Genomic DNA, 20,098 nt, shown 5'->3' on the forward strand with positions numbered 1-20,098 from the left:
GCAAGAGACGTGGGAGGCTAAAGACCCTTTTTATCTCGATGGGTATCAGTCATTTAATAAATATGCTGTGTCTTCCTCCTCGGGGAGACCTCGGGGCGGTCTTTTGCTATTATTTAGTCTAAAGCTATTGTATAGCACAGAACTCGTAGTGACTAGCTCACCTAATATATTGGCGGTTAAATTAGCAGGTGATAATCTTCCGACAATATTGGTTGTGAATTTTTATAACTCATTCACGAGGTTGGATGAATTGGAGCATTTAAAGGCATTATCCACCTTTTTGGATGATTTTGATGCAAATAACGCTACACCTTATCTCTTGTTATTGTTTGGCGATTTTAATATTCATGTATGTCAACTCAATTGTTTTGGAAATTTTAACCATGTTTATTGCCCTCAGGAGGAAGCCCACTTTGATCATTCAAAGGGTGGGATGTTTCTAGATAGTATTGTATCTGCCTTTCATTTATTTGCTCCAACGTAGGATTCGTTATTTCCTGTTCCCACATTTACTGGTCAGGGCCATAATAGTATTATCGACCATATACTAATCTCCTGTCTTTTGAAGGATCGGATAGGTCTTTTTCGTGTTACTCCAAATGCCCTAAGCGATCATAATCCTCTATCTATGGAAATAAATATTAACGCCGTGATTAGGCCAAATTATTTGGCTGCCATTTCTAATTTAAACTTAGTCCCTATTAAACAGGGAAAACGTCTGAGATGGGATGTCATTACCCCGATTGACTTTTTTGACAAATTGTATCATAGCAATTTGGAGGACTTTAATATCTGCGTAGCAATAGAATCTAAACCAGTGGATATTCTTGGTGCCTTCGAGAGAATAACTAATCAGATAGTGGATAGTTTAACCCTCGATGGGAAACCAAGACCTAAGAAGTTTAAAAACTGGTTTGATCAGGCATGTTGTAGTGCACACTCCGCTCTATTACTGGCTTTAAAAGATAGTGGGAAAGATACCAGCAGGATTGCGGAGGCAAGAAGATCCTATAAAAAAACATTAAAGGCAAGGAAAACTCCTTAAAAAAATATGGCGTGGGAGGAATTGTCAGACGCTAGTGTGTTAAAAAGTAGTTCCCAATTCTGGAAAGTAATTAATAGTACACAACTAATGACTGCCTTATTCCCCCAGATAAATGGGTGGCTCATTTTAGTGGGCTTTACTCTGAAATTCCAGACCAAAATCCAGTAAATTTTGGGGATATTAATCAGGCATCGAAAATTAATTTTAATGAGGCTGAAGTCCGGGACGCCATCGAGTTTATGGCAAAGGGCAAAGCACCTGGTCCCGATGGTGTTCCCGCAGACTTGTATAAGGCAGATTCAAAGTATTGGGCGAAGCTTTTAACTTTAGTTTTTAATGCTGTAGCGAAGGTGGGTGCTCCCCGTTCCTGGGGCAAGGCTGTGATAGTACCAATATTTAAAAAAGGCTCAAGAGAAGATCCGGCATGCTATCGGCCTATTTCTCTTTTAGATTCCGCTATGAAGATAATGGGCAAAGTTGTCCTTGCGAGACTAACAACTTGGCTGGGGGACAACTCCATTGTCTCGGATCTTCAATATGGGTTCAGAAAGGGAAGGAGTACTGTGGGCCAATGCCTCAATCTGCACCTTATAATTGGGAAGTATACGGTAGCGAAGCAGGGGATCTTACATTTAGCGTTTATGGACCTGTCTACTGCTTTTGACCTTGTAAATCGTCAAAAGCTATGGGCTTCCCTGGCAGTGAAGGGACTTGACCCCGTGCTGATTGCCTTTCTGGCACTCATGCATGAGGATACTACTGCTGCTGTCCGTTATAATAAGGACGGGAATCTATCTGAAGCCTGGCAGGTGAAGCGAGGGGTAAGACAAGGGTGTATTCTTGCGCCCTTGCTTTTCTCGCTCTATATAAATAACCTGGGGGACGTCTTGTCCTCACTCTGTAAAGATATACCAAGAGCAGGTACAAAGTTGATCCCCGCATTATTGTATGCGGATGACACGGTCTTGCTGGCAAGAACCGCGAGAGGCCTTCAAGCCCTTTTAAATGGATTTAATGATTTTATGGTTTCCTTGGATTTAATAATAAATTTTAAAAAATCACACTCGATGACAATTGGATGTGGGGGGGCAAAAAAGGCGAAATTTTACTGTAATGGGCAGGAGCTTACTAAAGTGCTGACCTTTCCATATTTGGGGATCACCTTTGATGATAGAAGATCATGGGTCATGCAACGTGCCCAGAAACAGAATATTCTCGCTAGGGCTACAGGAGCCCTGTTGGGCTTTGCAAAACGGTTGGGCTGTAAACCCTTGCCCGCGATTATGAAGATATATAACGCCAAGTGCGTGCCTATGGCCCTGTATGGCAGTGAGGTCTGGGGTTATACGACGTCGGTAGAGATTCAATTAATTGAAAATGCCTTTTTCCGGAAACTGCTGTCATTACCTGCTTCTACCTCAATTTTTAATATTCATGAAGACTTGGGGGCTGGGTATTTAATGGATCAGATCTCTGTTGCCCCATTAATGGGTTGGTTAAGAGTTTGGGCGCAGTATCCACCAAGCCTAAATCAGCTCATTATTCAAGACTGTCTGGCCCTTGATAAAGCCATGTGTATTCCTTGGCTGCGATATATTAAATCTAATCTGGAGACGCTTGGCTATTTAGAGTTATTTGATAGACCAAGTGCGATGACCAAACTAGAGATAAAAGCTTTTAAGTCCCAGTTCATGTGTAGGGCAAGGTTGTTGAGGGAAGGCGAGGAAGTGTGCAAACCATTTGTCAGGAGATTTGTCATGTTAAGTATGGGCAGTGAGATTCAGCCATACTTGACTTATATAAACAATCCATTTCATCTGTTTTTGTTGACAAGGTTTAAACATGGCATGCTACCTTGGCTTTTAGCTCACCCGAAGGGTTTCTTCAAAGAGGGCACCTTGGGCCCTTGTCCTTGTGATAATACGCTGCATATGGTTTTTTTCTGTAAATACTATATTTTGCAACGTAAGAAATTTATTTGCCTTATTTTCAAGAACTGCCATTTTGAGCAAGTGAGGCCAGCACTGGTCTATCTGCAAATGCTAGGTTCTCCATTGGTCTGTTTCGGAGTAGCCAGCTATCTTACTGGGGCTATTAGAAGTAGAAATCGAATGTAACCTTTTGAATCCTTCCCCCACTTTTTAGTCTGCTTGATAGCTTGAGACTGGGCTTTTTGATCTTCTTTTTTGAAACTGTAAAATAGTTTTATAATTCCTGGGTTGTCTTACTTTTTAATGATTATTCGCCAACTTTTTGTCTAAATTTGTTTTTATGAAATATTGTTAATTGTGTGTTGTCTGAAATTATTTTGTACATTATTTTTAAGTGTAACTATTTGCAAATGAAATTTTGTGTATGCTTTGATGGTTTTAACTATTAACCGAATAAAGCTATTTTTGACTGACTGACTGACTTCTCGATGTTTCTTGGAGTCGTGCTTCGGGTTACTTGTAGCCCCCAGCTAAAGCAGAAGATCCACCAAAGATTGTTAGCCTAGTCACCCTGAGTGACCCATGGGCCGCCATTTTGTGTTTCCTCTCAAGGTCCCTTTGTGATCCCTGGTCCATCGACTGGTGGGTCCCTGAGGGGGTAACTTTGATTTTTCTTGGGCTTCCCTGGTTGCTCCAGACGTGACTTGACTCTCAACCAGGTGGTGAGTCCCTCAGACCTTGCTGGTCTGCACTGAAGCATCTTTCTCCTTTCTGCGTGGCTTGCTGTTGCCAAGGCTTGTTGTGTCCAATCCGGGCACCAACACTGCAGCACTCGACATCCTTTGTGGGACAGCTCGAATCCAGCTCCTGGTTGTCCTTGATGCCTCCTGGTCCTCGTGGCTGAAGAGTCAAGCTTCACCTCCATCACCTGAAATCACCCAATATCAGTGGGCATCCTCCTATTGTCCTCCTGGTTACTAGCAAGTGACCCAGACTATGTCCCCTCTGCTTTCAAGTTCTTCTCGACTTCGATCCAGGCTTGGATCTCTTCGGACACTTCGCATCTTCCCGGTAGCAGCACTTCTTTGCCAGCTCCCATTGAAATCGACGACGCGACCCGACACCATTTGACACCTATGCACCCGGCTTCCCTGGGTGTTGGCCCTAGAGCTTCCTAAGTCCCAAAGGGTTTGGTCCTGACTCATTTCTAAGTGTTCCTAATCTTTAAAAATCTAACCGCGACTTTCTCCATAGAAGCTAACGTGAGCTCGCGGCTGTGTTCTCACACTGCACACGGCCCCGTGGGTCCCCTGTGTCACTACCTTGGGTGGTTCCTTGGGGTCCCAGTGATTCTACAGGCTCTAGGCCTTGTGTCTAGTTATGTCGTGGTTCTTATACCACTATTTTAGTATGTGGTTTGGCTCGCCACTAGGGCCTGACGTGTATTTGTGCTATATTACTGTGATATTTGAAGTGTAACTTATGTGTTTTGACCTCTAGCCTCATAAAGAGACTAGGAGGGTGTGTTTAGAAATAAATACATATAATTTATTTATATACCTGGTGTGGTTGTCTTTCATTTAGCCATTCAAGAGATTATAGACTGATAAAACAAGCTGCTTTACATTTCTTCAAGACTTAGCCTGAAGGCTGCTCTCCAACCAGGTCTTTAACCTATAACCAATAAGGGGTTGCTTGGACTGGTACAGGGTGCCCACTAGAACTAGTGGACAGCATATACCAGGACAACTTCTCACAGATACAATTATACATATACACAAAATTACATTGGGCAAAACAATAGTCAACCCCTCTTAAGAGAGTTAGCAAGGATTATCAAACAGTAAGGGGTATATTCACAAGAACGTGTGATAACTACCGCAAGAGTAGCGTAACGCAACTTTCAATATCACAGCCCATTACGGGAAAATAGCCCAGTGACAACGTGGGATTTACAACTAGGCGTTAGCATGCAATAGTCACCAGATAACGTGCCAAATGTCCGTGTCAAAATCAACGCCACGCAGCATAAATGCGATACCCGAATGCAAAAAAAATACGATGAGGCCAACCGCGGTACAAAAAGTAGCGAAACCAGCCACAGGCTTGCAAATCCCACTCGTCTGGCAGAACTATGCTCTATAAAAACCACAGGAAAAATACACAAAAAACAATCCAAAGTGCGTAGCTACATGGATGTACCCTGACACAGCGCAGGGGCCAACCCGAACCCCACAACCCCCACAGACTACCAGCAAGGAACAACGGGGTTAGGGAAGGCCAAGGAGAAGAGGGAGAGGAAGACTGTGTGCAGACCACAGGAAAACTAGACCAGCACCACGGAGGTGACAGAACACTACCAGCAACGAACCCACTAGCATACCACCTGGATTGCAGTCAGAGTGCCCAGGAGGCCAATCCAGGAGGCCAATAGGCACTGGCATGACGTGACTACCTAAACCAGGCACAAACCCGCTGCCAACAGGAAGGCAGCAACGGCGACAGGAGGTGGCACTCCAACGCCACCAGAGGAGCTGAAGGAAGCCCAGGCCACAGTCATCAGTGTGGAGATGGTGCAAGGAGTAGGGAGTAAGGACACAGCTCGAGAGGACCTGACACAACATCAACAGAGAGTGGGGGGACAGGGGGAGTGGGCATAATGGAATACAGGCAGAACGAGGTGTAGCACACTGCACACCCACAATCACCCAGGTCCATGTGCCCGATCCCCTTGACACACTGCAGCATACACTCATAGCACGAACAGCACACCCACATTGACGACAACGAGGAACAACGCACATAGCCGACACTGCAGAATGGAGGACACAATTGGCTCTGCACATGCACACAAACATGCCTACTACATCTGATGGAGCCGGAAACTGTGAAATGGAAATGTACGTGTACGACATCACATCCGTCATGTAGACCAAATGTACACTGTCCCGCAGAAGAATCCAGCACCCCCAAACAGTCACAATGTACATTGCCATACAGTCAGCATGCAAACCTGTACAATGCACCAACATATATGTCAGCGCATAGTCAAAACACACCTTTCTTTCAAATTGCAGAGGGGCACACAACACCTTCAGCAGAGCACGAATACAACACATCAGTGATGCCGGAGAGGACCACCACACCGTCGAACCCGATGCCCTACAACAGCACATAGATATCCCACGCAACCCACCACCTGGACCCAGACAGCCAAGCTACTAAGAGTAGAACACCCAGCCTGCAACAGACCACACAGAAGGAAGCACCCGTAAGCACAGCTGGCTCACAACACTTCACCCACCCACACATCGCACCCCAATGCCATGTTCCTGCACGCCAAAAGGAGGTGGCCCAACAGGTGTGGGTGGGGTCCCAACCCATGGAAGGTGAACCAGGACACATATGTAGGTGTCCATCACTCTTCAGGGGCCGCCAACACCCCACTAAGGAGACCCACACTGCCATAGACACACATGCAGTTGCACATTCACAGGACAGAACCACGGGCAGGGACACTCAAATTCCAGTCACACACCCATTTTGGCTCTGCATACAATGGCCCTGGCCACTCCCCTTATGAATTGAGTGAGGGACGACAAAGCTACATGTCCAAGCTCCAACCCGCTGCCTGCGGTGACACTCTGCATCCGATGTACACAGCACAATGTAATGGCGTCGGGCCCAGGGCCCTCATGTATACAACAAGACCACAGGGACACACACAGATACCATGTTGAACTGGCTAAGGGCACATGCGAGCGGCCCCTTTATTGGTAGGGCCACATGTACAGTGACGCATGTGCTGGATGTGTGTGGGGTGGGTGTAAGTCATTCCGCACGGAATGCCTGGTGCTGGCAACCACTTGAACATTAGACACCAGTGCAACGGAAATAGAAAACACATGAATAAAAGAGTTAACTGCTGAGCAACATGGAGGAAGTCGGAGAAAGTCCGGAGGACAGCCAACATGCAAACAGAAGTGTCTGTGAGTTGCAGTGCACTAGGGATGGGACACTAGAGATGAGAGCGCCCTTGTGAAGAAAAAGTCTCGGATTGTGTCCCTCAGACAGACACCTGATGCAGAATCAGTGGGGTGTGTCATACCTGCATCATCTTCACCATCAACGTCTCAGGGACCCCACACTGAGGTGACATAGCTGCGCAACCTCTCCACAGCTCATAACTCAATCAGTAACAGACAATGGCCTGCAGTGCACTGAGTCACTGGCATCTGGAGTGCTGAGCAAGGTATCAGGCTGATGATGGCATCCACGACAGGTCTGAGCAACTCTGCAAGTCTGTCAGGACCACCATTTCGACTCTGGCAGATGGCTGTTGGAGGTGGTCCTTGTGGTGGTGGCATGTGCCTCCTGTGGTGATGCCACGTCCGGGCCGGTCAGGACTCAATTTGGTGTCTGAGCCCTGGTGGGACGCTTTTGGGCCCGGAAGCTGTGTACAACGCAGGGCCACAGAGAAATGGCGTTGATGACCCCAAGGCCAACGCTTCAGGGGCCATCCAATATCTCAGAAGAAGGGGTCCCGGACCTGATTAGCACAGAGTTAGTGGCCCCCAATGCACAGCGGCCGGCACAGGCACCCAGCCACGGGACGGTGACTTGCGGTGCAGTCAGATGGGCCACGCGACCTGAGCGGGTCACCATCTATGTCCGAGGTGTATGTTGCGGAGGGTCAGCAGTGGCCCACAGCCACGTGTCGTTGGCTGGCATGGCACAGAGTTAGTGACACAAGGGCAGTTGTCGGTAGTGTTCGAAAACCTCCGTATGATCTTGTTCCCTCCGGACTGTAACACGTCATCCTCTTATGCCTCTCCGTGCGTGCGATGACATGTATTCTGCCTTCTTTGAATGACCGATGTTCAGTTAAAAATTGTGTGACTTACCTGACCGTGGTGTAGGTCTGAGGCAGCGGTCAGCACGGCCCATTCACTGAGTTTCACTGGCATAGGTTGGATGGCCCCACCATCCCGCGTAGTTCAGGTTCAGTGACACCACATGTCACCGGCTGGCATTGAACAGGGTTAGTGGCACCACGTGTCACAAGAAGCCCATATGGAACTATGCCTCACTGATCGAAGGGAGTCTGGTGCTGTTGCCGGTGGCCCAGATTTGGGGTCACTGCCATTCATGACTCAGGACACAGTTTCACACATGGGACCTACTGGGCCGAGGAGTAGGTCAGAGGCGGCAGTAGAGTACGCCAACGAAAAAGGACTCAAGTGGGCCCATGTTGTGGAGGCCGTGATAGTCTGGGGAGGCTGCCAAGGTCGCGGAACTCAGGCCTGGAGCTTGTGCCGGAATGTGGTGGGCCCTCCTTGACACATGCCAGTGTTGACAGGCGATCAGTGAGGCCTGGCTGCGCAGGGGCAGGCCAGATGGGTTCGTGGTCCAGCAGGCGCACAGCTTCACAGGCAACTCCACTCTAGAGGACAGCATTGGCCTCGTGGCGGGGTGAGAGGCACTGCCCTGGCAGAGACGTTGGGCTTTCTGGAAGAGGAACACGCCCAGGGCTACGTACTACCTATTCACATCCCTACGCTGGCATGACGTATGCTGGGCCATTCCACTCTGGTCATGCTTAGGGGGGGCGTAACAGGCAAGATTTCCTTGAGGTCCCCCGCTGGCTGTGGTGACATGGTTGTGTCCACTGTTCACTACACTCTATACACCAGAGGTGTATGTCGCCATGGATATGGGTGTGTGCTGCATACTGCCGTCTGACCAGCACATCTCCGCCACTCTTGGCATTGTGTCCTTTCCCAATCAAGGTACTACTTCATCCTTCACACATGCCTGTTTGCCACCTCTCCCCACATTCGGCTGTTGTGTGGCTGAGGTGCCATGACATTGACGCTCATGTTCACGGCTTGGCCAGGTAACAATTGTGAGTTGTTCTGTTGTCTGGTGGGTGGGCATGTTGTTGTGCATGTTGGTTGTGATTTTGTAACGTGTGCATTGCCAGAGTTATGATTTGCATGGTTGTGGAGTGAAGTGAGTGGGGTGTTCATTTGGAACTTGCCAAGGGGCTGTGCATTTCCCTTTGTGCCATCCTGGGAATGGCGGTTGCTGATAGAATGTCGGAGGATGGAGGAATCATGCACACTGGCTGTGTATTTGAAGGTGACAATGTTGGAGGTTCCACTTTGTTCTGTTGTTGCCTGCACATTGGGGTGGGATGTGTGCTTTCTGTTGCGTTGATTGTGTGCTGTGTCACCAGGGTTATAAAAAAACAACAGGAGCAAAAACCCATAAACCTAGTTGAGACTAAGGTGAGTAAGTAAAGGAAAACAAACAGTCCCAACGGTATCATTTAAAAAGACAGTTAAAGGTGCATGCAGAAGGCATTACAATCAAGGAAGGAGAGACTCTCAAAAAAATTTCATTTAAACTAAAATGATTTTGTCAAAAAATGTCTTGTATTCAATACAGATGACACAAAAAGACAAACAACGGAAATTAAACAAATTAAGGTTACAGTTGTATCAGCACTGCAAACCAATTTAATTAGCATATAAACAACCCGACATTGTACTTGGTGCTTTGGAGTGTGAATTACACCAGGACTAGCGACGCAAGTGACAAAGTGAGATCAGCAGGGGACGGCGTGAAGTGGAGTGCAAGTGAATAAAAACCGTGGTTCTAATCTCAGTTTTTACACAGTACAAATGATTTTTCAATTATTCATAGAACCATAAAGTAATGTTGTGCCATCAATTAAGCTGACAGGTCGACGGCGTTTTGATCCGGTTTGTTTCAGTTCATCATCAGGACCGGGTTGTATGATTCAAGCGGTGCTGTACAAGGGGGAAAAAAACCAAGGGGTAAGGATGGGGGAGGGGATGGTAAGGTTAGGTGTAAGAACAGAATGAAAAATCCCAGAGGGGAATAGATTAAAATGAGGAACGGAATAAATCCTGAATTAGGGATGTCATATAATGACTTCTAAATGAAAAGAGGAAAGAAAGCGGTGCAGGACAATTCAAAAAAGTTTCTTTACCTTCATTGGTTGACCGACAGAGTTAGGGAGATCGGTCCTTCAGTAATTCAATATGCAATCAGGATCTATGGGAGGGAAGGGAGAAGTAATGTGAAGGGACGGGGAGCGAATTGTGAATTAAGGACGTGAGGGGGTAAGTATAAAAATTAAATACCTGGAGATCATTGAATGAAACCTCGTAATCCATGAGGCGGACAATGTGCGCTGATTCGAAGGTATCTAATGGAAAAACCATGGTAGGAGGGGGGTCAACTGTCACGGAGGAAGTTCGGACGAAAAGTGGTTAAGTAGTAAAACTCACAGAGCGTACCTAATGAATAGAAGGTCGGAGGCGGGTGTCTCACTCGGTCAAAATCCAGAACATTCAATGTACGAATCAGGGCAAAACCAGGAAGTGAATTAAAAAGCGTAGCGAGAACGTGGTGTGTGCGTGCGCTTGAGGGATGGAACAATGAAGATAGAAAGAGGAGGGGAGGGAAAGGGACAGAGGGAGGATAAACAACAAGGAAGGACAAACATTTCAAGTGAAGCTCGCATTATTAACAGCTAATGACCACACAATTATTGGTTTTTCGTGGCCACACGGTTTAAAAATGGCAGACAACCAAATTAGAGAGAACATTGCAAATTGTACAAACCCATTAGTAATGATGTTGAAGATGGATTTTTTTTTTTAAATTAAAGTGAAAAACTTTATACAGCATGTCAAACCAATAGTCCGACAAAAACCTCAATTAAAGAACCGTATACGAGTGAGACATATTTTAGGTGGAAAGAAGGGATACATCAAAAACCAGCAAAAGGGCTCAAAATAGAGATGGAGGTGTATTTAAAACACATTTGGCTAGTACATCTTTCTGGAGTGATTTAGTGCAAAATAGTACTGTTCCATTCATCGATTGTGTTTAATCCAGAGTTAACGGAATTACAGATGGTCATCCATTTGGATTCACTTTTATTAAGTAATGCTTTGATATTGCCACCCCGATGGGGTAAAGTAGGCTCATCTATTACTTGCCAGGCAATATCCGTTGCGTTATGATCCTTCTCAAGATGATGAGTCACAAGAGGGGCAGTCAAGGTTCTACAGTGTATTCGACTCTTATGTTGAATGATCCTCTGTTTAATCATTTGAGTACTGTGTCACCAGGGGGCACAGGTGGGACATATGTGCTGTGGATTGCCCCCAACACGTGCGTGAATTCTGCTATGGCGAATGATCCTTGCTTGGTCTCCAGCATGACCTGCGCATTGTGTTGGAAGCATGGGTACTGGGGTACCAGGGTGAAGGTGATGTCCAGGACAGGTGCGATGGACTTGGATGTGACTGGCAGTGAGACTCCTCAGACTCTGGTGGTTTATGATTGGGGGGTGCCAGGGGCCAACAGGTGCAGCCAAGCCCGCAGCTTGGTGTGGGGTGGGATGTTGGTTGTCTGCTGTGTTGGTGCCGTATGCCTGTTGGGCGATGATGGTCGGGATGCGTGGGGTGGTTGTCCCTTTCAGCCTGTAGTGGACGATGATATTATCAGAGGTTGGGTCTGGGCGGCTGGTACGCTTCCTGGGGTTCCGCTGTCTTTTTCTGCGCTGCCTCTGTGGTCATCCGGGTGTTCGGTGGTGTCCTGGGGTGGTGTTGTGGGTGTTATGACCCGCCTGGGGGTCCGGGCCACATGATGGGTGGCTCCTTGACATCTGTTGCACTTCCGATGTGGCCCTGGGCTGGTCTGCCTTTTGTAGTGCTGGCTGCCATCCAAATTAACACCAGGTCAGAGCAGGTGTAGATTTCCTGGTGCTAATGCGCCTTATCGCCTGTTTTGTGTTTTTATCGCAGATCTGTCTGGTTGTTGAGAATGTTGAGGAGTGGTGTGGTTGTGGCTTTTGGCACGGGAACGCCCACTTTGCATCTCATTAGCGATAGTTGCGGGGGGCCTCGTGGTGATGTTTTTTTGCGGCTGCTATCGCGGGTAAACTGGGGCTGTGGGCTGTTAACACAAGCTTGTGAATGGGGAGGTAAATTTATCACGACTTTGGCTGCGATAAAGTGCCGTTAATTTAGCGATAGCTCCTTGTGAATATGGCCCTAAGTCTTCTACCTGTAAGGTTTGTCAGAGGGAGAAACCAGAGTGGAAACCAACACCAAAACCCTTGACTATTAGAGTAATATGTAAGAATCCATTTAACTCCATATTGGGTTTAACACAGTGCAATACCAATCTAAAATTAAAGACCTAGTGGATTTAAGATACTATTTTCACACACAAAAATGTCAGGCCTACTATTGATAATTGTAAATTTTCATGATGAAAAGATTATACCTATTGGGTCTAACGTATTTTTTTCTGATTACCCTAATTAGTAGGCCTGTTCCACCATGCTCCGCAAAGTTCCACAAGTGGCAGAGTCTGTTAAGTCAAGCTGCTCACACTGATTTTTAGCGCAGGGAGTTTGGTCCGTGCAGTCTAGCGCCAGGACACCTCTGGGTAACAGTGCGCTCTATAAATGTGAAAAATAAATAAATAAATAAATAAAATCAGTGCGAACGTCACTACGCGTCACGCCAGTGGCTGCTGCTGTTTTCTGCCGCACGAGTAGACATTCTACTCGAGCGGCAGATTCCTCAACGCGAGCTGCAGATTTCTCAACATGAGCAGTCGTGACCAACTGCGACCGCCCGTGTTGAGAAATCTCCCCGGGAGGTCTAGTGCTTGATTTTGTTCTCACGAGCATTCGCCAACTTAATGTTGACGAGTCCCTTGAGAGAAAATAACTCCTCTGCGTCACTTCGTTGAGTTTTTAAGACATCTGCGCGAAGTGGGCAAGACTCCGCAAACTACACTGGCGGGATGGAATTCTTCAAAAACCCCTACCAATTAGGACTACAACCTTCATCTCTGTTTTGCCACCATAAGCAACCCAGGCCTGTTGTATTCTGCATAATTGTTCCTACAAGGCAGCTACTCGTATACAGGCATAAAATTGCAACAATGCACAGAATTGCCATTAGAAGCAAAGTATACAACCCTTCCCAAAATGGCAATACAAAGATCGTCAAAGTGCAAATCCCTACTTAAATAGTTTGTCATTAAGCAAGACCAGAACCTTGCTATAGCGGTCATCTGTGAGATTCTCTGTAATAAATTCCAGCCTACAACCTGAAACACAGTGTAACGGCAATTCATCCTTTAAGGACCATTGTTTTAACATATGCATTTCACCATAAGTAATTCAGGCCTTCCCACTTTGTGGTCTTTTTCCATAATAAACTGATCGATTCAATAGCCTTGATCAAAGGCTCTTCACCATTACTAACTCAGTCCTACTGTGTTAGGCATAAGCTTTCTTGCAAGACAACAAATGCAAAACAATCATTGTTTTTGAGTGGAAGCACACAACGTCTGCCCAATAAAAATCTGTACTCAATGTACTCAGCCTAAGGGGATCCAAAACCTGTCTCTTAATAGTGCTTCATAAATAATTTTCTATTGATCACATAAGGTCTGGCAACAGATATGTTGTCAAGCCAAACCTAAAAATGTGTTCAACTTGTGATAAACCTTATTTGCACACCATGAAAGTGGTAGAATGTTTTGTAAGCATCCTCTGAGTTTTTAGCCAGCTTATGTGATAATTGTGTTTTGTTTGTCAGAGGGGGACTCTGGAAATTAATCTTGACAAATCTTTTGAGAGCTAGTTTCTAGAGAAACATTTTAATATTAAATCCTTACATATCCCACTTTTAGATACTAGTCACCCCACCTTGTGGGCAACAACATGTACTTTGTGGTGACTTAAGCGTACCTCTCTGTCAAAAAGGAAATGTGGTATTTTGAACGGTTCATATGCAGAATTTAAAACTGCAGCAGTCAGACTACACATATAGGCCTGAACCCATGTTTTCTTTGCCAGCTTAGTGAATTACATAATAGGTCTTCAGTACTCACGAGATATTCAACTTTATATGCAATTGGTGTATTTGCCTGCAGTACTTACTTTGGCCATATTAGAGTTTTATGGGTCACCGCACATAAACCGGGGATTGAACACTAGCCCCAGTGCACATAGTTCCAAACTCATATTTATTTGAGGTTTCAAAAGAAATTCCCAGTTACAGCATTCACACTCTTTTCCATCCCTGACTTCCATAAACTATACAAACTTTGAAATGCTTTGGTGTTTTTTCCACTGACATCAAAAGTATAGTAGCAAGGGTTTAAAGGTGTCCCCAGGACCACTGGCAGGTAATTCCTAAGAGAGTGGTAGTACAAAAGAAGGATTGCAGTCATGAATTTCTTAAGATTAGCACTTAGATCTAGAAATTCTAGATGTGTTGATGGTTGAATGGATTACACGTTCTTTGTACATTACTTAGATTGATATTTAGCTGTATTGATGATGTGTTTTATGGCTTGTCTCTTTTTCGTAACATATCTTTTACTTTTACTTCAGAGCCCTCTTTGGCCACCAGGCAAATTGAGTATGTTGGCAAGATAAAATGGTGATAAAAGGGTGTATTTAGTGGTAAGGCCTTACAATTGAAAGGTCCAGTTTGAACTTTATCCAGGCCTAAACAGGTAGACAATGTAAGTTTGAGGATAGGGAAAATGTGATCAAACTTCCTACAGTGTGATGAGAATCTAGGTGTGTAATAATATTTGCAGAACAAAGAATGCTTACCCATCCAACAACATCAGTTTAACGGAAGCATAAAAAACACGAAATGATTACGTTTTGCATTTGTCCTGTACAAAAATGTGAAACAGTCTTGAGGATTTGCTGTTGTTTATTCAGATGGAGAAATGCAGAGCTAACGTAGTTGAAACTAATTGAAGATGGCCTTCATATTTCCTGAATTACTTGAAATGTCCTTTTCTCCCACGAATAATCCTAGCCCCCAGATATACCTCCATAAAAAATAGTTGTCCAGAGATTTTCCTTTTTGATTTGTGTTTTTGGATCATTAGAGACGTAATTTAGCTTGGGTAAACATAGTTGTTTCCAGGCTGAACTTTTTTGGGTGTCATTTTTAAAAATGGTGGATGTGTTGCAGTGATGATGTAATATTTCAGGACCATGAGACTTATATACTTAATTTTGGCATTAAATAAATAGGTTTGCAGGTCAATTAGTCTAATAGAGACAAAAAACTACTCAAAGTAACCCTCCCGCCAATTTCCAATATGGTGACTCTATAATGGTGTGTGTTAGCCATCATATTGGTAATTTATTTTAATATTTTTTTTCTTTTAGATTTTCCGTTGATTCAAATTCATAAACATGAGTGAAGCAGGCGGCAGCAGAGGATCTTTACCTCCTGACAGAGGATCTTTACCTCCTGTAGTTGCCAACTACAAAATCTGAGGACTCCTTCAACAAAGAAAAATGTGTCATGTGCCAAACTAATCCAAAAGAAAAGCTAACATCGACTGCGGCTGGACAGAAACGAGTTTGAGGTGCTGCAGAAATACAGCAAGATGAAATTCACAAAATATTAAAACTGATGGGTGAAGAGGATCAAATTTATATTATTATAGATATTATTATTATCATTTATTATTATTATAATATTTTTACTAAGTCTTGGCACCATGTTTGTGTCACAAAAGTGATGCAAAACAATGCTAAATCTTTTTCTTACTAATTTACTTTCCAGGCACTAGAAAACAGTCAAAAGTAGCGTAAAGCACTGCATAGTGCTGCTTTGCATTAATTAGCACCATGAGGGCATACCATGGCTGGGGCATGGGCATTCACATGCAACAGTCCTAGGTTTCTGATGCTAAGCCTTTTTTACTTAAAAAAGTAGACAAGGTTTAGCGTCGGAAAATAGCGCCCACTTCAACCAGGCACTATCACAAAGAAATGCTTCCATTTCTCATTTATTTTTCAATTTTGCATGTGTGCTGCACTGTGCTGCACACATGCAAGGTGGGAAAAGGTTTAAAGTGAGTCTCAGAATAGTATTTTGTACTGGAAGGTATCTTTCCAGTAGAAAACCTATGCTAGACTCACAGCGACACCCTTGCACTATTTTGCAAGGGTGTGTATGTGGCACACTGCAGCATATTTCTGCATCCGCGCTAGGTGGAGAGTGCCATATTTCTGTAAATATGGTGCTCTCTTGCTCTCTGTTTCTCACACAGCGCAACATTTGCAGGTGCTGCACTGCACGAGAAACTAGTAAATCGGGGCCGTTGTGCCTTATGAGCAGCTCTTATATGCAGGCCTGCTTACCTGAAGTGGAGACATATGTCAAACATATGCCACTGAGCGGGCCTTCAGCAGAGATGCACCACCAAATGATGCTGTTTAATGCACAAAACAGGTTTTGAACCTTACCCAGCATCCTCTATTTGAATCACATGTCAAAGAGATAGAGGAGAGCAAAACATATATCTTCAACGCCAGCCTCTTACAGGCCATCCTCTGTAAACATCATTACAGTACAGTATGGTACAGTACATCTGGAGTCATTACTTCAAGGGACGCTGTTAGACCTGGCACCATTGGCGTGGGTCTCCCTTCCATTTTTTGCTGTTGCCTCCTGTGTTTTTGCTATATGTTTTGCCGGTCTAGATGCTTTGGGTACTGTGCCAATGCAAGTGCTCCCTATGTTAAATTGATGTAATGGATTAGTGACTCTATGATTGGCTTATTCCTAGTCCAGGGCACCATTTGTGCCCATGGCCTGTAAATCAAATACTGCTGGTGGGCTTGCAGCACTGGTAGTGCCACCCACAGAAGCAGCTTCTAAAGTGTGCCTCAGGCCTGCCATTGCAGAGCCTGTGTGCAGTCCAGTACTGCCATGTTAACTTGGTAAGTGCACCCACTTACCAGTCCATAAACCTTCCCTTTTCTACATGTTCACCACCCCTAAGGTAGGCCCTAGGGAAGGATGCATTGGATGTGAAAGGTAGGACATGTCCTGATGTGTGTGGCATGTCCTGATAGTGAATTACAGCCAATTTCATTTTTCACCATTGCAAGTATACCTGTCCCCATAGGCCAGAAGGGCAGTTTGATTATGACATCTTATAATCCTAACTGACCCATGGAACATGGTAGAAAAACGAATTTAGTATGCTTGAACTCAGAATGATTAAATACATCTTTTAGTGAAGTTACTTTTAGAAAGTAGGTATTTTCTTGCGTAACCATCCAGCCTGCCTCTGCTAGGTTTGTGTATTGCATGTCTGGTTTGTGAGTGACAGGGGCTGGGGTGGCTCCAGGAGGCAGGGTGAGTCAGCACTAAGCTGAATAGACCTATCTGCATTGGAGTGGTGGGAGGAGTAGCACCTGGCTGTGCCTGCCTTCCACAATGCTGGCTCCACCTCCTGTGGTGCGTCTGATGACCCTGGCCCACACTTACAAAGGAAGAAGTTGTGCACTGGCAGAATGCACCCGGAAATGGTTTGGACTAGGTACTAGAGACAAAGGATTTTGTGTGTATAAAAAGGGGGACCCACACCCCAGAACCAAGGAAGCTGAAGAAGGAGACTACCCCTGTGCTGTGCAGTTGGGGTTGGCCTGCAGTGGTTACTTTATTGCTAAGGAAAGGAGAAAAGGAACATTGTGTGTACTTTTGCAATCTTGAAAAAGAATCTCCAAGGGCTTGAATTGTGCTTGCCTCCTGCCTGAAGTCTCAGGAATACAAGACTTCACCACCAGCTTCCCCTGAATTTCCTTGCTGGGAATTCGGCTTGCAGAGAGGTGCCTACTGGTGTTTGGGCCCTCTGAGAAGACTGCGTGTCGCTGGAAGCGTGAGGCAATGAGGAGAAGTGTGTCGCCGCCGCAGCAGTTGCCGTCGCATCGCCAAAGAAGCGTGCCGTTGCTGCAGCTGTTCACTGTCGCATCATCGACGAAGCGCGTCGCATCACTGTAGATGTGTGTTGCTGCTGCAGAGGTCACCGTCGCATCACTGGAGAAGCGTGTCACAAGGCCTGTTGAATCGCATCGAGACGCTATTTTCTCGCATCACAGCAGATCGTCCTGTCGCATCGAGGCACCATCTTGGCGTATTATCACCTGGCACAGTAAGAAACGACGCATCAACTCCCCACACAGTAAGGAAGCGACGCATCATCTCCCCTGTGCAGCAGTAAGGAACCGACACGTCCACTCCCCTGAGTGTAAGGAACGGCACATGAACTTCCCTGCGACCCTTTTGTTTGTTTTTCGTGACGCATTTAAGGTACTTCGAGAGTAAAGTGTCGCATTAACCATCTACATTGAACTAAGCTATTTCTACCATTTTAAAGTCTATTTTTTATTACAATATTGTGGATTTTTGTTGTTTGGTCTAGTAAAGATTACTTATTGTTCTAAACAGGTGTGGTGTCCATTTGTAGTGTTTTCACTGTATTACTGTATTACTGTATGTGTTCACAAATGCTTTACACACTGCCTCTGAGATAAGCCTGTCTGCTCGTGCCAAGCTACCAAGGGGGTGAGCAGGGGTTATTTTAGAAGTGTAGCCCCTTACCCTGACCAGAAGCAAGGGTCCCTATTTGGTCAAAGGTACCTACCTCTGCCAACTAGAGACCCCCAGTTCTAACAGAAGCACATTAAGAGTACCTTGATATTGCAGTTTTTTCATTCAAAGTGCCTTTACTTCACATCATTGTAGGTAAGTGTTTCTTACATTTATTTTCACATGCACACAATCCATCAATCAAAAAATCTGTATTCGCTACATTTATGTAGCATTAAAGCACAGTTAGAAAGATACATTCATTAGCCTTTCCCAACATAAATACTTCTTGCCGCTCAAATAAAAAATTACAAGAGAAAACAGCATATTACCTAAGGAATCATTGCAATAAAATAACATGAATAAAACTTTTACAACAGGGGTGGCTCCTCCAATGCCAACTGGGCATAAGCCAATTCTACCATGCTTTAAGGAGAGAGCAGAAGCACTTCATCACTGGTTAACAGTGGTAAAGTGTGCAGAGTCCTAAAAGCCAACAAAAACAGGTACAGCAAAGAGGAGGATGAAGGCAAAACGTTTGGGGGTGACCCTGCAGAAAATGCCAGGTCCAACAGTATACATATGTATAAATGTATATATATAATATATAAATGTACATGTGCGGACAACAGAACTATGTTTGCTCTCTTGGATGGACAAACAAAAAGGATAAAGGAACACATACATTGTGAGAGCAAACGTGGTATATGCATCGGAATGTGTTTGTGAAAAAAATACCTCGGAAGCACAGTTATTATATTGAAGCTTTGGATACTACAGCATATACCAGCAACAATGAATAAAGATTTTACAGATGTTATTGCCGAACATATCTGGGAAGAACACAATGGAGATGTAAGCAAATTGTGTTTATATGGTATCTAACATGTTCCTTTGAATCCGAGAGGAGGAAATCGAGAACTGGTCCTCAGAAGAGTGGAATCTAGATGGATTATAATGATTGGAACAATAAATCCAGGGGGCTTAAATGAAAATGCAGAACATTTTGTCCATTAATAATTATCTTTAAAATTGCATTTGAGTTAAACAATTGACAGGTCATCGATGTGAAAACTAAACTGTGTTAATTAGAATATGTTTGAGAATATGTTTATGACTTGCTTGATTTGGTTTCTGTGGTATGATTGAGACATTATCTTTCATGAATTCTAAACAAATTGAAGATTTTAATTCCACCCCTTTTATTTATTTTGAAGGTTTTAAAAGTCCACATACATATATTTTAAGAGGCAGACCCCACCCTTTTTATTGAATATTTTTTCACAATGTTTTATCATGGAAATTAATATTTAATAGTTTTTGGTTGGCAATATTTGCACAAATGAGAAAATTTGAGGTTACTTTAAAGATAGAATAGATCTGAGGAGATGGAGATGTGTTTCAAATGTATAAGAGTGGAAGTAAAAGTGAAGTCAGAGTAACAAGCTGAAATTGTATAACAAATGAAATGTTTACAAACCAGTCATTGTTTACAAAGTGCACAAGGAGTGGAATGTCATGACAGTATGGGAAATTTTCATTTATTTGTCCCTCAAATGTGATTCTATACATGTGCAAGTTACAAATGTGCATATCATTTGCAAAATTGAAAATGGGCATGAGGGAAATCACTTCTGCTT

The sequence above is a fragment of the Triturus cristatus genome, chromosome 6 (genome assembly GCF_964204655.1).
Source record: "Triturus cristatus chromosome 6, aTriCri1.1, whole genome shotgun sequence".
NCBI classification, from domain to species: Eukaryota; Metazoa; Chordata; class Amphibia; order Caudata; family Salamandridae; genus Triturus; species Triturus cristatus.